Source organism: Rhipicephalus sanguineus, chromosome 2, assembly GCF_013339695.2.
Source record: "Rhipicephalus sanguineus isolate Rsan-2018 chromosome 2, BIME_Rsan_1.4, whole genome shotgun sequence".
Taxonomy (NCBI): domain Eukaryota; kingdom Metazoa; phylum Arthropoda; class Arachnida; order Ixodida; family Ixodidae; genus Rhipicephalus; species Rhipicephalus sanguineus.
The window spans coordinates 158,928,578-158,947,585 of record NC_051177.1 but is presented as its reverse complement, the minus strand read 5'-3'; positions in this window follow the sequence as shown (position 1 = coordinate 158,947,585).

Here is a 19,008-nt window from a genome sequence, read left to right as displayed (position 1 = left end):
ACGCCATAAATCACATTTTTGTCAAGTGGGAAGCACCTACTAAGCCATTATTCGTCATTCTGTGGAGAAGCGAGGCACCGCTACACGTCTGTAAGGCATTATGTGCAGTTTGTTTGACGCGACGACTGATGACGATGAAGAATTATGGTTCATGTTTGTAATGCGTTGGAAGCTTTAAACAGCCCACCAGTTATGTATTTGCATTGGGTGACGCCCGGTCGCTATTTCCCTCTCCCGCCACGCTGTATAACATACGTTGACCTGGGAGAGAGGCGGGGGGGGGGGGGGAAGAACTTTACTGAGACCCCGAGGAAATGGATCATGCGCTTATGGGCTTCCTTGACAACCAATACAGGGTGCACTTGCCAGGAACCCACTACGCTATAATCATTGTAATTTACTGAGACCCCGAGGAAATGGATCATGTGCTTATGGGCTTCCTTGGCAACCAATACAAGTGCACTTGCGAGGAACCCACTACGCTATAAATCATTGTAATTTTACTGAGACCCCGAGGAAATGGATCATGCGCTTATGGGATTCCTTGGCAACCAGTAACAGTGCACTTGCGAGGAATCCACTACGCTATAAATCATTGTAATTTTACTGAGACCCCGAGAAAATGGATCATGCGCTTATGGGCTTCCTTGGCAACCAATACAAGTGCACTTGCGAGGAACCCACTACGCTATAAATTATTGTAATTTTTTAGAAGTAGGGCAGCAGGCGCTATGCCATTTTTCGTCATTCTACGGAGAGCATTGCTCCCTGCTAAACGCATGTAAGGCATTATGCGCACTTTATTGATGCTGTGCCTGATGACGATGAAGAATTATGGCAGAGCCCTTTGTAATGGGTTGGAAGCATTCAAACAACCTACCTCGTGCGCAATTTCGCATTATGTGACGCCTGGTTACAGAATTCGCGTTATGCGACGCTTGGTGCTTATTTTACTCTTCTACCACGCTATATTGCATATGCTAATGTGGTTCCTTCCCGACATGAAGCCTGTATAGGACCTTTTCGCAAAGCAGTTTCAAACACCGGCATGGCTCAGAGGTTGAATACTGGGATCCCATGCAGAGGACCCAGGTTCGAACCTCGTTCCATCCTGGAATTTTTTTCTTATTTCGTTTCTTTTTCTTATTTCGAGCGATACTGGTTACGGACACCGGCGGCGGCGGCGGCGGCGGACAACTACGGCGCCAAAAAACGGCCAGTGAAATGATCTCATAACAGCTTTCGCTGTAAAAAACACGCAACTCCACGAAGTGAATCATGACGAGTGGGAGAAGCTCTGGGTATCGTGTGGGTGAGTAACGGTACGTTACACGAGCGTTGCTCCATATAATGTAAATTGAGTGACATACATATGTACCCTATAAAGTGGACGGCGGGATGACCGCCGCCGTAGCTCAGTGGTAGAGCATCGGACGCGTTATTCGAAGGTCGCAGGTGCGGTCCCAGCCGGCGGCAAGTTATCTTTTCGTCCACTTTACTTTCTTGACATTTATATTCCAATTATTACAAATAACATCTCCTGTACTGTCCTTGGCATTATTGTCTGTCAGTTCTCATTAATATTGTGTCTAACAAAGAAAAACGAGCCCTTAAACGCCATCTTGTTTCCTTCATAAAATGCCATAATGTGACATGAAGAGTCGATGACAAAGCTAGGTCCTAAGGTCCAGGATGACTACGTTGAAGTCGCCAACTAGTACAAATGTTTGTGCTTGTAGGTGTTTTATATTGTTCTGTCACAATTATGTTTGTCTATTGTAAACCTTTTTTTAAAATGCGAAGCATTTCTTAACGAACCTCGGGCACTTTGGGCGTTTCTATCTATCTATCTATCTATCTATCTATCTATCTATCTATCTATCTATCTATCTATCTATCTATCTATCTATCTATCTATCTATCTATCTATCTATCTATCTATCTATCTATCTATCTATCTATCTATCTATCTATCTATCTATCTATCTATCTATCTATCTATCTATCTATCTATCTATCTATCTATCTATCTATCTATCTATCTATCTATCTATCTAGCCGCCTACGTCTGGGTGCTCTCCTAGTCGTCTCCATAACTTGTAATATACCAAAATTGGTATAGCAGGGGATCAGTGTATGACGAACACGATTCACTGGTCATGACATGAATAACGCAAAATATCTGTCACGTACGTTATGAAACCCTTTCTCTCAGTCACGTGTGGCACATACCGCAGACAGAGTTCATGTTACGCATGTATGTGCCACGGGTGATACAGAGTCTCAACCAACGCATTAACCGTGAGCACACAAAAACTCGCGCGCAAGGAAAGTGGTAATAATAATAATTGTTGGGGTTTTATTTCCCAAAACCACGATATGAATATGAGAGATGCCGTAGCGAAGGGCTCCTGAAATTTTGACCATCTGGTATTCTTTGAAGGGACACTAAAGAGAAACAATGAATTGGTTTAGGTAGATAAACTGTGCTCGGAGAACTCTTGTGTAGTTTATTTCACCACCATAGGTTTGTTATTAGAGGAGAAAACCAAGTTCAAAGTTTCATTTTTAAATTTCGCGCCGAACTTTGTAATTTGTGACGTAAGAGATGTCAAAGAGCGTTTAACGTATTTTGGCGCCACTGGCTTGACGAAATTTCCGCAAACTCGTTACGTCAAGTCTCTGGCCCCCTCAGAGGACAATGTACTTCGATTTAACCGATTAGGAACTACGTAGGCCCAAGCAGGCGCCGTCAAAAATATGTGACGTCACTGCAAATGGTGCGGGAATTCCAAGGTGGCGTCGCCAACTTTATTTTCTTTTTGCGCGTTTTCTAGCTTATTAAGCGTCTTCTCGCAGCAAGCGTGGTGTTTTTGGTATCGTGGAAGACTACTTTACTAGTGCGAGAAAAATCGTTTTGCTCTTTAGCGTCCCTTTAACGTGTGCCGAGATCGCACAGTCCACGGGCATCTAGCATTTTGCCTCCATCGAATGAGACCACCGCGGCCGGGATCGAACCCGCGACCTTCGGGTCAGCAGCGGAGCACCGTAACCGCTACACTGCCGCGGCGGACGCAAGGAAAGTGAGGAAGCTGAAGACAGAACACCCCTGGAAGACGCTTAACTACCATCCACTCGTCCACGTGGTGCGCAACGTGGACCACGTGGATTGCGGAAAAACCGGGATCAATGCTTCTTACAATAAATCTGCCGAGAGAATCAAGCCTCTCATCATTACCGGCGACTTCAACATTGATTTATCAAGACCCAGGGGCGTAGGCAGAAATATTTTTCAGGAGGGGGGCACCATGATCTGTAGTGGGGGCAAGGCAGGCAGATGTGGTCGAATGTCAGTTTGTACTGAGTATGCCATGGCAAAAAATTTTTTTCTTTTTTTTTTGGGGGGGGGGCACGGGCACTGTGTGCCCCCCCCCCCCCCCCCCCTGGCTACGCCACTGTCAAGACCCAACAACGCTTGGTCCTTATAATTCGTGAAAGACGGCTCGGATGTGGACAGGGCATCAAAAGACCTCGCTGCCACGTCCGGGAAAGGAGTCATCATAGATAATCTCATCGTTAGAGGCATCCAGGATTTCCACCAGCTCTACTATACATCACACTTCACTGCACTTAGACTCCTCGTAGCCGCGATCATGAACAGATATCCGATTAACAAGTCCGGTCCAGCTGCTGGGGCTCACTGATCACGGTGATGATGACCTTGTTCAAGAACTGTCAAGAACCCCTTCCACACATGCACACGGGTTCGTGAAACGTGCGTGCGTTCTTCGTCATAACGGACAAGTATAAACATAACCACTGTAACAACTGCAACTGTGACTAACTTACGTGCAGTGCGCCTGCGCGTGCCACTCGGCTGTGTATATATCTAGGCAAACTTCCCTCTGAATGAAGCTTAGTTGCGAGTAACGCCTGTTCTGCGCATCTGTGTTCCTTCTTTGTTTTGTTAGGATTCGCGCTATCCAGAATTGAAGAATATAAGCACTACATTACAGCTTACCGCGTCTTGTGTTGGTAACATCCATGTTGCTGTTGGCCTCGTTACGCAACCAAAAACAACTGGTTATATAATACATATGCGACTCTTCGACTTCAACATTTCTCTAGCGTCATTCCGTAACGTTTCGCTCAATGTGAAAAATTACGCCACAGTCACCATCCCGCGCATGCTTCGCATAACATCGATTCCCACGGTGCGTGGGATCTGCCGAATTTTGATTCACATACACATAATATAGCCACAGTTTTCTATACACCGTGACACCGGACAGTGAGAGTCGACGACAAAGCTAGGTCCTAAGGTCCATAATGTGTACGTTGAAGTCGCCGACTAGGATAAAGGGTTTGTGCTTGCGGGTGTTTTATATTGTTTTGTCTCAATTCTGATTGACATTAGTCTATTGTTAAACCTATTGTTAAAACCACGCATCTTCACGAAGTGAATCATGACGAGTGGTCGAGTAGGTGTGTAAGCACGGATGCCGACATGCGGATGGACGGACATGCCTCGGTCAGTGGTTCACTTCTAATATGAACAAAACAAAATGTGTTGCGATTTGCATCGCGAATTACATGTGCGATATGTTTCAGCAGTGCATGAATGCGTAATTCATGCAAAATAAGTGATTAAGCTGTTAAAACATAAATGGTTTTCGTTTATGTTTGAACGCACATGAACGGAACTATTTTTATTACTTGACCTGATTTCAGTAAACTGACGGAATGCGATCTTTATTGGCCGCTTGATGGAGTTAGTTTGAAAGTGTAAATTAGCTTAAGTTGCGTGTGCCACGTAGAAAAATCGGAGAAGTTACACATGTGTCACGTGCTTTCTCGAGTAACTGCAACGAATTTGTTGATAAGAGAATCTTCATATAATGACAACGTACTAGTTCGTCGTTTTTCGCACAGTGCTATATGCACGTGACGAGAGCCTGGGCGAGCTTCTTTATTAGTTTGTACTTTCTGAGGGCATGATAGACAAAGGCGCGTTTTAAGGGGAGGAGTCCGGCATTTTTTCTTAGTGCCTGTTGACACCTTGCCTTTTCTGTCTCGACCCGTGCGTTGGAACTTGTGGTTTAGATTTTCCTTTCTCTGTTAACCTCCTGCTTCATCTTTAAGCCCGATACCTGTTAGCAGAATGATCGAAAAGTTCTCTATAGCACGTCACTTGCGCCTGGTTAATTTTAACATGCTCGCTCTCTGTTGCCGTACAGTGCTATCGAGTTTTCGTCTTTTCAGGCCATCCCTTATAAGGTATTAATGCATACAACAAAATTCTCTTTTTTCCTATTTTCTTGCAGGTGGTAATTTCCCTATACAGGTTTAGAAACAAGCACTACGCCAACTAAATTATGACTTCTCTACTGATGGGGTTACTTGCTTTTTTTCGTATGCATACATATATATCTGAAACTATTTTAGTTTCTCTCTTTTCTTTGGGGACTTCAAAGAAACGAAAGGTCGCACAACTTATTAAGGCAGTCTTGAACTTCTGTGAATGTCTCTGTGTTGGCATCGTCAACAAATCGCACCGCGGGGCGCCCGAGCCGTTTCGGCCAGTCATGGTCGCGCCATATGTGGACGCCACGCCCGTGCGCTCTTAACTATGTACCAGCTTTTAAGCTGTGCAATTATTTGTGTAGCTCGGGCGTACATTTAGGCATTTTTCACTTAAATAAGCACCTGATTTTAACCTTTGCCATTGTTATTTCGTGCAGTGTTCGAACACAAGTTTCCACTGCCTGTATTTTGTTTCATTACTCAGTTCTCAAATACTGTTCTATCAAATTGGAATATATTATGGAAGCACTGTTTGTGGAACTGATTTCTTGTTGATTGTCACTTTTGCGACTTTAGTGCGTGTGACCAACAGCTGTGCATGAACATTTGAGATAAACCTTTGTAGCCAGTGAGCTGAAATGTAAGTTCATGCTCTCTTACTACTCGAGTCATCTCACTTTTACACAGCAGTCTGCATGCGAGCTTATTACAATATGTATAATTCCAGGCAGCTCGGATCAGGGTGTCGGAATGAAATGTTTTAAATGCGAAGCATTTCTTAGCGAACTTCTGCGACTTTGAGCGTATCTATCTATCTATCTATCTATCTAGCCGCCTACGACTTTGTGCTCTCCTGGCCGTTTCGTTAATCGGTTGTATACCAAAATTGGTGTGTCATAACATGGCCTTATTACGAACATAAATGACAGGTCGTATCATGAAAATCATGACACGCATGTCATGAACAGCATGATTTACATTCCAAGGCCTTTGGGCTCCCTGGCCGTTCCGTTAATCGGATGTATACCAAAATTGGTGTGTCATAACATGACCTTATCACGAACATAAATGACAGGTCATATCATGAAAATCGTGATACGCATGTCATGAACAGCATGATTTAAATTCCACGGTCTTTGGGCTCTTGCGGCCGTTCTGTTAATTTCATAAATACCAAAATTGGTACGGCGTGACAAGAGTTCATGACGAACATAATGACAGGTCCTAACATGCAAATCATGACGCGCATGTCATGTGCAGCATGATTTACATGACATGGTTTCGGGGCGCTCGCGGCCGTTTATATGAAGGGATACATACGAAAACTGGTATGACGAGACATTTCTGTATGATGGACATAACTGACACGTGGTAACATGAAAATCATGATATGCATGTCACGTATGACATGATTTACATGCCACGCTCATGGCGCACTCGCGGCCGTTTCGCTAGATTGATATACACCAAAATTGGTATTGTGCGATGTAACTTTATGAAGAACATGAATAACAGGTGGTAGCACGAAAACCATGACATCCATGACATGTATGTCATGATTTACATGCCACGCTCATGGTGAATTCGCGTCCGTTTCGCTTGCGTGATATACACCAAAATTGGTGTTACGCGACACGACTGTATGACGAACGTAAGTGAGACGTGGTAACATGAAAATCATGACATGCAAGTCATGTACGACCTGATTTACATGCCATGCTCATGATGCGCTAGCGGCAGTTTCAGTAGATTGATATACACCAAAATTGGTATTGCGCGATGTGACTGTATGAAGAACATGAATGACAGTTGGTAAGATGAAAACCGTGACATGCATGTCATGTATGTCATGATTTAATTGCCACGCTCATGATGCATTCGCGGCCGCTTCGCTAGCTCCATGTACATCAAAATTGCTATTGCGCGAAGCGACTGTACGACGACGGTAAATGAGACGTGGTAACATGAAAATCATGACATGCACGACATGATTTACATGTCATGCTCATGACGCACTCGTGCCGTTTCGCTTGCTTGACACACCAAAATTGGTATTGCGCGACGCGATTGCATATATAGATTGTGCATGCATGAGTGCATGGCAAACATGCGATATATGGTGGACTAGGATGCCATGGCATGAATGATTCATTTGGCTCAAAGACAAACAAGGCGATGTATGCAGCTCTTTGCTGGCTGCTTCGCATTACATCGATTCCCACAGTGCTTGGGATCTGCCGAATTTTTTTTCGTTTCGGTTTTAGATTCGTTCCACCGCAAAAAGTTCCGTTCCGTTTCTGTTCCGGAACGAACAAAAAATACTCCGTAACGGTTCGTAACGTTTTTTTCTTGTATACAAAAAATCACATCATATCCACGGAGTGAATGATGATGAGTGGGCGAAGCTGCGGAGGTTCATCGGTAAACCGTGAATCTTCCGTGAATTCTGCCCAGTACATCAACACCGACGTGAGTTCGGGCGCGTTTATACTAAAGGTTCGATGAGAGTTATGACGACTTGCAGCTCACTTTAATTTTACATGTACGCTGTGAATTTTCATTGTTTAGAAAACCATTGCTTTAGAAAACATCTGGCGTCTTTCGTTAAGCAGCTGGCGTCTTTTCGTTTTGCTTTAGAAACATCTGGCGTCTTTTCGTGTTGCTTTTAGAAAACATCTGGCGTCTTTCGTTTGTTTATTTCATCAATCAACGGCGTTTGGAACAAAATTTTTATTGTTTAATCACGCACAGGAGAAATCTCACCAGGCACTACCTTGAAGGTAAACAATGGCTGCTAATGGGAATGAGAGACAGAAGAAGTCGGCTTTTAGCTAACACTTACACTTCTACTTCTACTAACGTTTCCTACTGGAACATGCCAATGGCTGCTAATGGGGAATGAGATACAGAAGAATTCGGCTTTTAGTTAACGCGCACGCTGCGAATTTTTTATTGTTCAACAACGCACAGGAAAAATCTCCCACCGGCACCACCTTGGAGGTCAAGATCTGGTACTAGCGTTACGACTGGTTAGGCACTACTACGACTACGAGGGACGAACGGGTGCCCCCTTAAGGAGCATCGCCCCTAAAATTCGAAGTTAAGGTGATCATTAAAAAAAACATTGGACTTGTGATATAGTTACTTGCCCTCCTCTTAAGAAAGTGGGACACGGGTAAAGCACGTTATTCAGAGGAGCGGAACTAACTTTACCACGAATATTGCTACCAACTAGCACTAACCAGCATACCCTTCAAAGTCATAGTATTTATTTTCTCAAAAGTCAATTACGATTTTTTAGCAGGCTCATGCTTTGTGATAACGGAGTGAGCGCGATCTCAGTAGCAGCACGTCACTGTGTGTACTCTCTCATGTACGAGACCGCTGTTCTGATATAAAAGTCGCCAGACTCACAGCGAAAGCTGGAAGAGCAGCCTTTCCAGAGCCCGTTGTAGACTCTCTTGGGGAAAATAATACAAGTACACATGCAAGGTACTTACTACACTATAAATCATCGTAATTTTTCTGAAGTAGCGAAGCACCCACTATGCCATGTTTCGTCATTCTTCGGATAATCGTGGTGCCCACTACACAGCTGTAAGGCATTATGTGCACTTTGTGCTACGGCTCATGACGATGAAAAATTATGGCTCAGCTCTTTGTAACAGGTTGGAAGCATTCAACGAACGACTCGTTGCGCAACTCGCTCTGTGTGACGGCAGGTTGTTATTTTACTCTTCTGCCACGCTATATAACATATGTTAACACGATTCCTTGCCCGACATGATGCCTGTGTGGAGTATTTTTGCGAAGGAGTTACAAGCACCAACGTGGCACTGTGGTGGAATATTCGACTGCCATGCAGAGGGCGCGCGTTAACATCCTATCCGATCCTAGAAATTCGTTTATCACTAAATTCTTTCTTACTGCACACGATGGCGGTTACGGACAGCGGCGCCGGCGGACAATAATGGCGCCAAAATCGGCTGTTCTGATCTCATAACACCTTTCGCTGTAACAAACTTCAGTCCTCTCCACGCTGGCCTGCGTGACAGGCGCGCAAAAGTACACTTGCGTAAATATAAACATCTCTGGTTACCACTGTTTTCTTTTTCGCACAATTTCAACACATCTTTGCTTTGAAATTTCTGCTTGAAGTACACGCTAAACAGTACCCTGAGATATGCATAATTGCTCACGTTGCATGACCTCAGTTGTTCCGGATTGTCAAGTTTTGCCCTGAACCGAAAAACGATTTTAAAAATTTCGGTTTCACTCCGGAACGAAATAATAGATAAAGTTTCGGTTACGTTTTCGTTCCGGTCAAAAATATCGTTTTTTTCGTTTTTCGTTTTTGGTTTTCGTTCCGTTCCGACACCCTGGCTCGGATCTTCACACATCCTTTTCCTGCTGTGAACACTGGTCCCACGAAATCTGCGTGTTTTAGACGCGAAACATCGTATGGCGGAGTTCAATCCGGTGGTGGTGGTGATGTGCGGCGTGACCACCCTTACTGCGCATGCGCATGCTCCTCCCCCTCCTCTCCTACGCTCCCCAACCTCTCGCTCGCCTCATTCTCTCCTGCGCAACGCCGCGATGAGCGCCAGCGCATGCGCGTCCCCTCTCCCTCTCTCTCCTATCCTACGCTTCCTCCCTCTCGCACGCTTTTCGACCGCTTTCCCCGCTCGCCCTGTGAGAAATAACGGCCAGGCTAGAGGGAAGACACGACGCGCGTAGCGTTCCTCTTCGCGTTCCACGACGCGAGGTCGGTAGCATGCCCAACGAACGCCAACGGAACGCGATCGTGCAAGTGCTCCGGCTTCGCATCGCCTCATGGTCCCCTTTAGTGGGAGATGGTGTAATTTCATGGCCGTTCTTGTACTTTCACTTGTGAGATAATAAAGATATTGTCGCCGTACTTGTGTTTATTGCGGGGTTTGTTGAAAAGAAAGAGGCGCTATCTTCAGCAGCCCTTGCGGGTGCACGGCTCAGCGCCTTGAGGGGCAGGGGATGGAGAAAAGCAGTAAAGTAGAAAGAAATAGAAAAGGAACTGATGGGAGGTCGACAGGGGCGACAGAAGGAGAATAAGTGATAGGAAAGATGGGGGTAGCGGTTAGAGAAGTTCGTGGACGAGGCCCCAATCGGCGAGCGGTCTTCAGCGCGTGGACATCGCGGACGAGACGTGGTGCCCCCCGCATCATTACCTGCCGGCAGCCGCTCGTTCTCCTCCCCCGAATATGTAACAGAACGAGAGTGCATATTCGGGGGAGGGGAACGAGAAAACTAAAAGCATGGGAAAGGGAAACAAGGTGAGTAAGGAGAAGGGGCATAAAAGAAAGAAAATGGGCATTACAATCCGGATTGTGGAAGGTTTCCATCGCTACTTTAGAAGGCTTGCGGTGTTCGTTGAGTATCTCCTTAGAAGAAGGGATTTTTGGGACCTTTTAAAAAATTACATCTCCCGCTAAAGGGGACATGAGACGATGCGAAGCCGGAGCACTTGCACGATCGCGTTCGTTGGCGTTCGTTAGGCATGCTACCGACCTCGCGTCGTGGAACGCGAAGAGGGACGCTACGCGCGTCGTATCTTCCATGTAGCCCGGCCGGTAATTTTCACAGGGCGAGCGGAGAACGCGGTCGACAGGCGGGCGAGAGGGGAGCAGCGTAGGAGAGGAGAGAGAAGGGGAGGGGACGCGCATGCGCTCGAGCTCATCGTGGCGTTGCACAGGAGGGAATTTCGGCATGTCTAGCCCGCGTTTCAGAGGAAGAGTGGAAAGGGGGGGGAGGAGAGGGGAGGGGAGAGGGAAGTAGAGAGGGGAAGGAGATAGGGGAAGGGGAGAGGAGGTGTGTGGAGAGGGTATGCGCATGCGCAGTAAGGGTGGTCACGCCGCACACCACCACCACCACCACCACCACCACCGGATTCAGCTCAGCCTTAAGATACTTCGCATCTAAAACAGGATTGCGGAACCTCTTCAAATGTTATACCGGCCGGACATTAGCGGAGGGATACGACCGATACAGTGAGATGAACGGATCTTAAGCAGGATTTGTAGTGAAATACCAAGCCACCATGATGCAACCGCCACCAACCTGCTCTCCATCGAAAAGCTGCGTGACCCCGGCGGCGAGAGCCCGGCAGCATGACCTCGGCAGGGAGAGCCCGCCCGAGTTCGCAACCCTCAAGTCTTTTTGAGCGTGATAAGATTTTCGAGACAAAGCCGAAAGGTGATTTCTGATGACAGTGAGTTTGTTAGCCGGCCGCGATTGCGATTGCATACGATACGATATAATGTTCTAGGCTAGGTGTATGTGTGTATGAGGGGAGGGGGAGAAAACGCCCATATACCGCCCCTTCTCCCAGGCTACCCCTCTGCATTGAGTAGTATTTTATTGATATGAGAGTGTAAGGTAATGGTCCTGTAACTTAAACATTTTAAATGCGAAGCATTTCTTAGCGAACTTCTGCTACTTTGAGCGTATCTATCTATCTGTCTATCTATCTAACCGCCTACGACTTTGAGCTCTCCTGGGCGTTTCGTTAATGGGATGTATACCAAAATTGATGTGACATAACATGACCGCATTTCGACCTTAAATGACAGGCCACAACATGAAAATCATGATACGCATGTCATGAACAGCATGATTTACATGCCACGGTCTTGGGGCTCTTGCGGCCGTTTCGTTAATTTGATATATACCAAAATTGGTATGGCGTGACAATAGTGTATGACGAACACAACTGACAGGTCCTAATGTGCAAATCATGACAATCATGCCATGTACAGCATCATTTACATTATATGGTCTCGGAGCGCTCGTGGCCGTTTAAATGAATAGACACCTACCAAAACTGATATGATGAGACATTTCTGTATGACGAACATAACTGACAGATCGTAACATGAAAATCATGATATGCAAGTCATGTACGACGTGATTTACATGCCACGCTCATGGTACCCTGGCGGCTATTTCGCTCGCTTGATATGCACCAAAATTGGTATTGCGCGACGAGACTGTATGATGAACGTAAATCAGAGGTGGTAACGTGAAAATCATGACATGCAAGTCATGTAGGACATGATTTACATGCCACGCTCATGCTGCCCTCGCGGCCATTTCGCTCGCTTGATATACACCAAGGTTGCTATTGCGTGACGAGATTGTATGATGAACGTAAATCAGAGGTGGTAACGTGACAATCATGACATGCAAGTCATGTACAACATGATTTACATGCCACGCTCATGGTGCCCTCGCGGCCATATCGCTTGCTTGATATACACCAAAATTGGTATTGCGCGACGAGAGTGCATGATGAACGTAAATCAGAAGTGATAACGTGAAAATCATGACATGCAAGTCATGTGCGACATGATTTAAATGTCACGCTCATGGTGCCCTCGCGGCCATTTCGCTCGCTTCATATACGCCAAAGTTGGTATTGCGTGATGAGACTGTATGATGAACGTTAATCAGAGGCGGTAACGTGAACATCGTGACATGCAAGTAATGTACGACACGATTTACATGCCGCGCTCATTGTCCGAACGCTCCCGTTTCGCTCATGTGATATGCACCAAAATTTGTATTGCGCGACGAGACTGCATGATGAACGTAAGTGAGAGGTGGTAACGTGAAAATCGTGACATGCAAGTCATGTACGACATAACTTACATGCCACGCTCATTGTCCGATCGCTGCCGTTTCGCTCGCGTGATATGCATCAAAATTGATATTGCGCAACGCGACTGCATGATGAACGTAAATGAGAGGTGGAAACTTAAATTCATGAATTCAAGTAATGTACGACATGATTTACATGCTACCTTAATGGTGCCCTCGGGGGGCCATTTCTCTCGATGATATACACCAAAATTAGTATGGCGCGACGGGACTGTATAGCCAACATAAATGAGAGGTGGTGACATGAATATCATGACATGCATGCCATGTACGACATGACTTACATGACACTGTCATAGTGTGCTTCCGTCCGTTTTCAACTGGATATATACCAAAACTGGTATGGTATGACACTAGTACGTCATGAACATAAATGACATGTTATGCATTGTATATTCCAGAATATACGTTTCATTAGCATGGCATATACCGAATTGTATTGCATGCATGTCAAACGTGCGATATATATTGAACTAGATGCCACGGCATGAATGACTTCACTTGCCTCAAAGACAAACAAGGCGATGTAGCAGCTCTCCGCCGGCTGCTTCGCATTACATCGATTCCCACAGTGCGTGGAATCTGTCGTATTTTTTTGTCTCATTTTTTTATGCAGCGGATATCGACATATAAAACTCTTTCATCCATTTGTCATATTGCTGTCTTCCAGAATGGTCGAAAAACTTAGCGATTATTTTTTTTACTCTGGTCCAAAGTCTTTAACTATTTTTATAGGGCTGTTGTTTGACCCACTTTGTTTACGTGAAGGTAGATGCTGAATATCCTCCTCTAAACCTGTTGGTTCTGCTTTGGTCTTGCTTCATTGGTTCTGCAAATTGGTTCTGCATTATGTGTTTTATGTGTACTTAAGGCTTTTAGTCGGTGAAAGAACAGCATAAAGGAAACACGGAAGGAATACGCAGGAAATCTTCTGAGAAAAAGTGACCTAAGGCAAAAAAAAAAAAAATGAAAATTTGACCGTGTCCCTAATATTTTTTTCACATTTCCTCAACATATACTCTTCTTTGATTATTAGTTTTTTTGTCTGAGAACCATGCTATAACTGGCATATATAGTTGTTGAGCGTTTATAGTCGTGATAAGTGTTTCGCTGTTGAAGGAATCCAAACAACACTGACAATTAAATAAACGCGGATGGTTTCCTGTCGCCTTTATCTTGTGCAGCAGTTATTCGCGGCTCCTTAAATCGCGCAAATGCTGCCTTCACTACAACGGCATGGTGAGAGTCCTGGTCGGTTCCAGGATGTTGCTTATTCTGCACCGAATAAAACGTTAGCTACAAAATGCTTTTGACTTCTCAGTAAACGTTTTTTTTTTTTGTTCTTACTGAAGTGCCCCAGAAAACCAATCCGTTGTGAACGGGTAGCGTTTCAAACGTGAGGGTGATCGACGGCGTTATTTTGAACGCTGGAACGTCATTTCAGTCATGAGAATGAGGGAGAAAAGCCATGAACGACAGAATTTGCCCATCTTTAGTTTTATGTGCCATAAGAAGTTACGAATGGGCCTTTAATTGCGACCATAGGCGTGCGCAGGGTTCCTCTTCAGGTGAGGGGGGGGGGGCGAAAGTTTATTGCGGCGCCTCCCTTCCTATTCAGTCAATGTATGGGGTAGACTCTGCGCCCCCCTTCTTTTTAGGTGGCTAGGGGGGGGGGGGCGCCCCCCTGTCCCCCTTCTGCGCACGCTTATGATTGTGACAAAACACAGAAGACCCGATGCTTCGCGATGACTGCACTGACATATAATCTATAAACCGGCACTTAACCTTGTTTTTTGTTTTTATTTTTGTTTTTTTCTTGCTCGCTTGTACAACGCAGGCGCCATAACATTCAGTACTTGTGTAATGACGTAAGAGCACGCAAAGTAAACCTGTCACTCTTTGCCTGCCGCTCTTTTGTTATAGTTTATTTTCTCTCGTTGCTTGAGCCCCCAGACGCACGGGCGTTCATGGCTTGCTGAGGCCCTTTTGTATTGTTCTTGCCATTCGTCGGCTGCCAGCGAACGAGCGTGTTTGATCAGCCGATCTCCCCGTGCCGCCCGGTCACGGCGGCAGCGCATGCGCACTACTTCCCGAAAACGCATTATAGAGACATCATCGGGCAAGGCGTTTCCGACTATTCACTACACAAACAGCATCAGAGGCCGTGTATCTATATTTATATGCAAAACATTCGCTTCTTGGGACGCGCACTTTGTGAGGCCTTTGGAAGTCTCTCTCGTAGCAACAAGTGGACGATGTTTGGCGATGCGATGTAAGCGCTGGCCCGTTCGGCGTGCCAGCGGTGTTCCTGTAGCTGCGAGGATACAGAGTATAACAAGTGCCGCTTACATGCATTCGTCGACGCATCCAAATGCCGGCACCGAAGACGTCCGCCGTACTGCTCGCTGTCGTCTGCGTGGCGTGCTGTCTGCTCGCCGCCGTTCAGGAGGCCGCTTGCAGAAGGGTCCACAGGTGCTTCCTGGCTCGAAAGCTTCGTGAGGCCGGATTTGACCGCTACCACATTTTACACTGTGAGTATACGCACACTTTTGAGCACATCTCCCTTCGTCTGGGCGGTGGCTTTTGCGCCGAAATATATCGCAAGAAAAGCGATGGAGATTTCGTTCGGCGTGACAGCCGCAAACAACGCACTGTCTGCGTGTTGTCTGTAAAGCGTATGCGTTTTGGCTGCGGCAACCACCTTCTATTCTTTCTTGCTGGGCAGACGACTTCAGCTCGTGCTCGCATGTGCGCTGTTGCAACTCCCGTTTGCTTTCTACAAGCGCGTTCGATAAATATCTGCCACACAGTTCTTGTCGGTGTTAAACTATGACATTTGGGCGTGACAGGGTGTGATAGCGCCGCGACGAAGCTTTATGCAGGTGGTGTATTGAGAATCAAGTCAGCTCGCAGACTTTTCTGCCGGCGCAACGACGGCAACAGCTCTGCGGGGGTGTCGAGTGACGGCTGCAGACGGCTTAATCGTAAGCGTATAGAAGAACAATATGTGCGGCCTGGGCGACAAGTTGTGAAGCTAGACAAAACAAAGTACCGTCAACTAAAAAAATGAATAGGCGTTATCAGGGATTATCTGGCAACTGTGTATATGACACGTCTTATCATGCATACACCCCTTTCCTACCCTAATAAATTGGCGCAATTTCTGGACCACATGAATCCCACTTGGGGGGCACCATAACCGAGCAAGATTTAAACTGCTGTAATATCTTGTACACCCCCCGGTCAGCTGCTGGTGAGCGCAGGTTCGAGATTTTACGAATTGCATATACTACACGAGTGGGAAGAAAATGAAGAAATGTACATACTTGGTATCAAGATGCATTGTTCTCGTATTCGTATAGTACTTAGTCGTTTCACAAATACTTCATTCGCATGTTGCGGACTGTCGCTGTTGTTCCTTCAATAATATAGCTCACACGCAGTGCTGGGCAGTATCAAAGATACATGTAACTTAGATACTATCTTGGATACTCTTTGGGTATCTTGTATCTTTGGGTATCTTTGGGTATCGCGATACGTCTCGCAAAACGTGCATCAGTATCTGTATTTCCGATACATTAAATAATGTATCGTGTAACGTTTATAGCTTCACCACCGTGTGGAGCTATAAACGTTGGCTGAACCCCGCTTCTCAAGCTGATACTGCTGCCACTAAGGTAATTGCAGTGACATTATTCTGTCTTTCCGCCAAAGTCCGCTAGCCAGGTCAGGCGATGAGGTCTGCGCGTTCCTATTGGTGGAGCAGAGTCACGTGATGGCCATGACGCCATCACGGCAAATACAGGCACGCGAACGTCCACGCCCAGCCGACCTTTCGCTTCCACGATTTTTTGCGCTTTTTATTCGCTTCAGGGCCATGACACTTGCTCTTAGCCACTGTGCTGTGCCGCGTACTCCAATGCGTGCGGTGTCTCTCGCGCAAATCTTGATGCCGTTATGTGCCGTTACCAAAGTTGCTCTTGCGTGGTGCTTCGTTACGAAGTCTGAAAAATCCTGTCATGGGGCTGCTGTGAGTCCCATGCCTTTCAGAGAACAGCGATTTGAAGGATCTCGTGGATGTACGTTTGACTTACATGCGGTGAGATTGTCTTATATGCCCATAAGATTATGAGTATAGCACCACCGGTACCGAAGCTACATCGAATGGAACAAGCGTTTACCTAACAGAAGATATCTTGGTGTACCGTATCTTTTTCTTCCCGCTATCTTTATTCAAAAAGGAAACATTATTGTATCAAATGCTTCGCTTTTCTCATGAGCGCCCGAACGAGCCGTTTCAGGTAATTTTCCATAGGCATTGCATTTCTATTGCCTTGCCTTACTTCACAGTAAGTTTGACGATACTTCATACTTAATTGTCATAGCTATTAGTGTACCACCTGTATAGTGTTCCTATACTTATTCACTGTGAATGTTTGATACGAAAACGGCTTTCTATTTTGCTTTTCTGTTTCCCTTTTTCTCTGGCCTCCATAAATTTTTTGCTGAGAAGTGAAAATGAAAATAAACAGTAATTGAAGTTTTATACGATATCTGTACACACGATGCGCAGCAAAAAATGTTGCTACTACCACCTCTGTTGTTGTTTTGCACCTGTCCGGTCATTCGGCATTGCTTAACGGTAATACTATAACGGACAATGTAAAACTCCACGCAGATATCTATGACTCGTGCGGAGGCTTATTGCTGAAGTTCTTGTAATTAGATAACACACCGCTAGCTTTCGTCAAGCAGAGCTGAGGCTGCCACTAATTACAAAGCGACAAGGAAATACCACCGACAGCGCAGTGTATAAAGAGCTGTCATATAAAGTATTGAAGCAACGCCAATGATTTGTTTCGGAATGGAATAATATACTGCCACGTGCGTTTCTTATCAGTTTGGCTGTATTCGTTTTTCGCCCACAAAGACTGTCAGTTACGCTCAGCGCAAAGCGGCCTCATTGTTCGAGATGTCTTCGCGATTATGGTAGATCGTTTTGTTAAGATTGCACGCAACGACGCGAACACTCGAGCTTATTCTAGAACTTGCGCGACAACCAGCGATAACGCTGGAATATTGATGGCACATGTATAAATGCCGACGCGCTTCACCGCTTGTCAGTTGATCGACGGTCGACGCTCTGTTCGCCGCTATCAGTGTATTGCTGTAGCTTGACTTTGAGTTTCCCGGCCCAAGTTCGGCCTAATAGAGAGTTTCATCTCAGACGTGCTGACCGCTGCCTTCGTCCGACGTCACGACCACGCGACATCTGGTGGAGGTGCTGTTCGTTCATGTTCCGGACGCCCCCGTCAAGCCGTGAACCCAGCCCACAGCGTGGATAAGACATCGATGCCCACCACGACCAGCGAGCTAGCCGTAGGCAACATGGTCTAGCCGGAGTACGGGCCTCTACCCTACAAACTCGGAAGACCAAGGCCAGGACCTCGACTGCGGCACCGATGACAGCCACTGCGCCACCGCCCGCGATCGTGATGCAGCACCAAGGAGCCGCCGATTTTCGGGATCATCATGTGAGGACCCAGAAACGTGGCTCGAGTCGTACGAGAGGACGGCGGCCTTCAACAACTGGGACCTCAGCGACAAGTTACGCTACGTGTATTTCGCTTTGGAAGACAGCGCCAGGACGTGGTTCGAGAATAGGGAGTCTACCCTGACAACGTGGACATCTTCCGGACCAGCTTCCTCGCAGGGTTCACAAGCGTCGTGCGAAGAGAAAGGCCGCCGCTTTACTGGAGACATGGTTCCAGCTCCCGAACGAAAAACTGACAATCTTCGCGGAAGAAATGACCAGACTCTTCCGCCACACTGACCCTAACATGACCGAGGAGAAGAAGGTCCGCTTCCTCATGCGAGGAGTAAGGCAAGAGATCTTCGCTGGGCTCATGCGGAACCCACCCAAGACAGTCCAGGAATTTGTCTCCGAGGCCACAGCAATCGAGACCACGTTGGAAATGCGCACCCGGCAATACAACCGCCGCTTTGATCCAA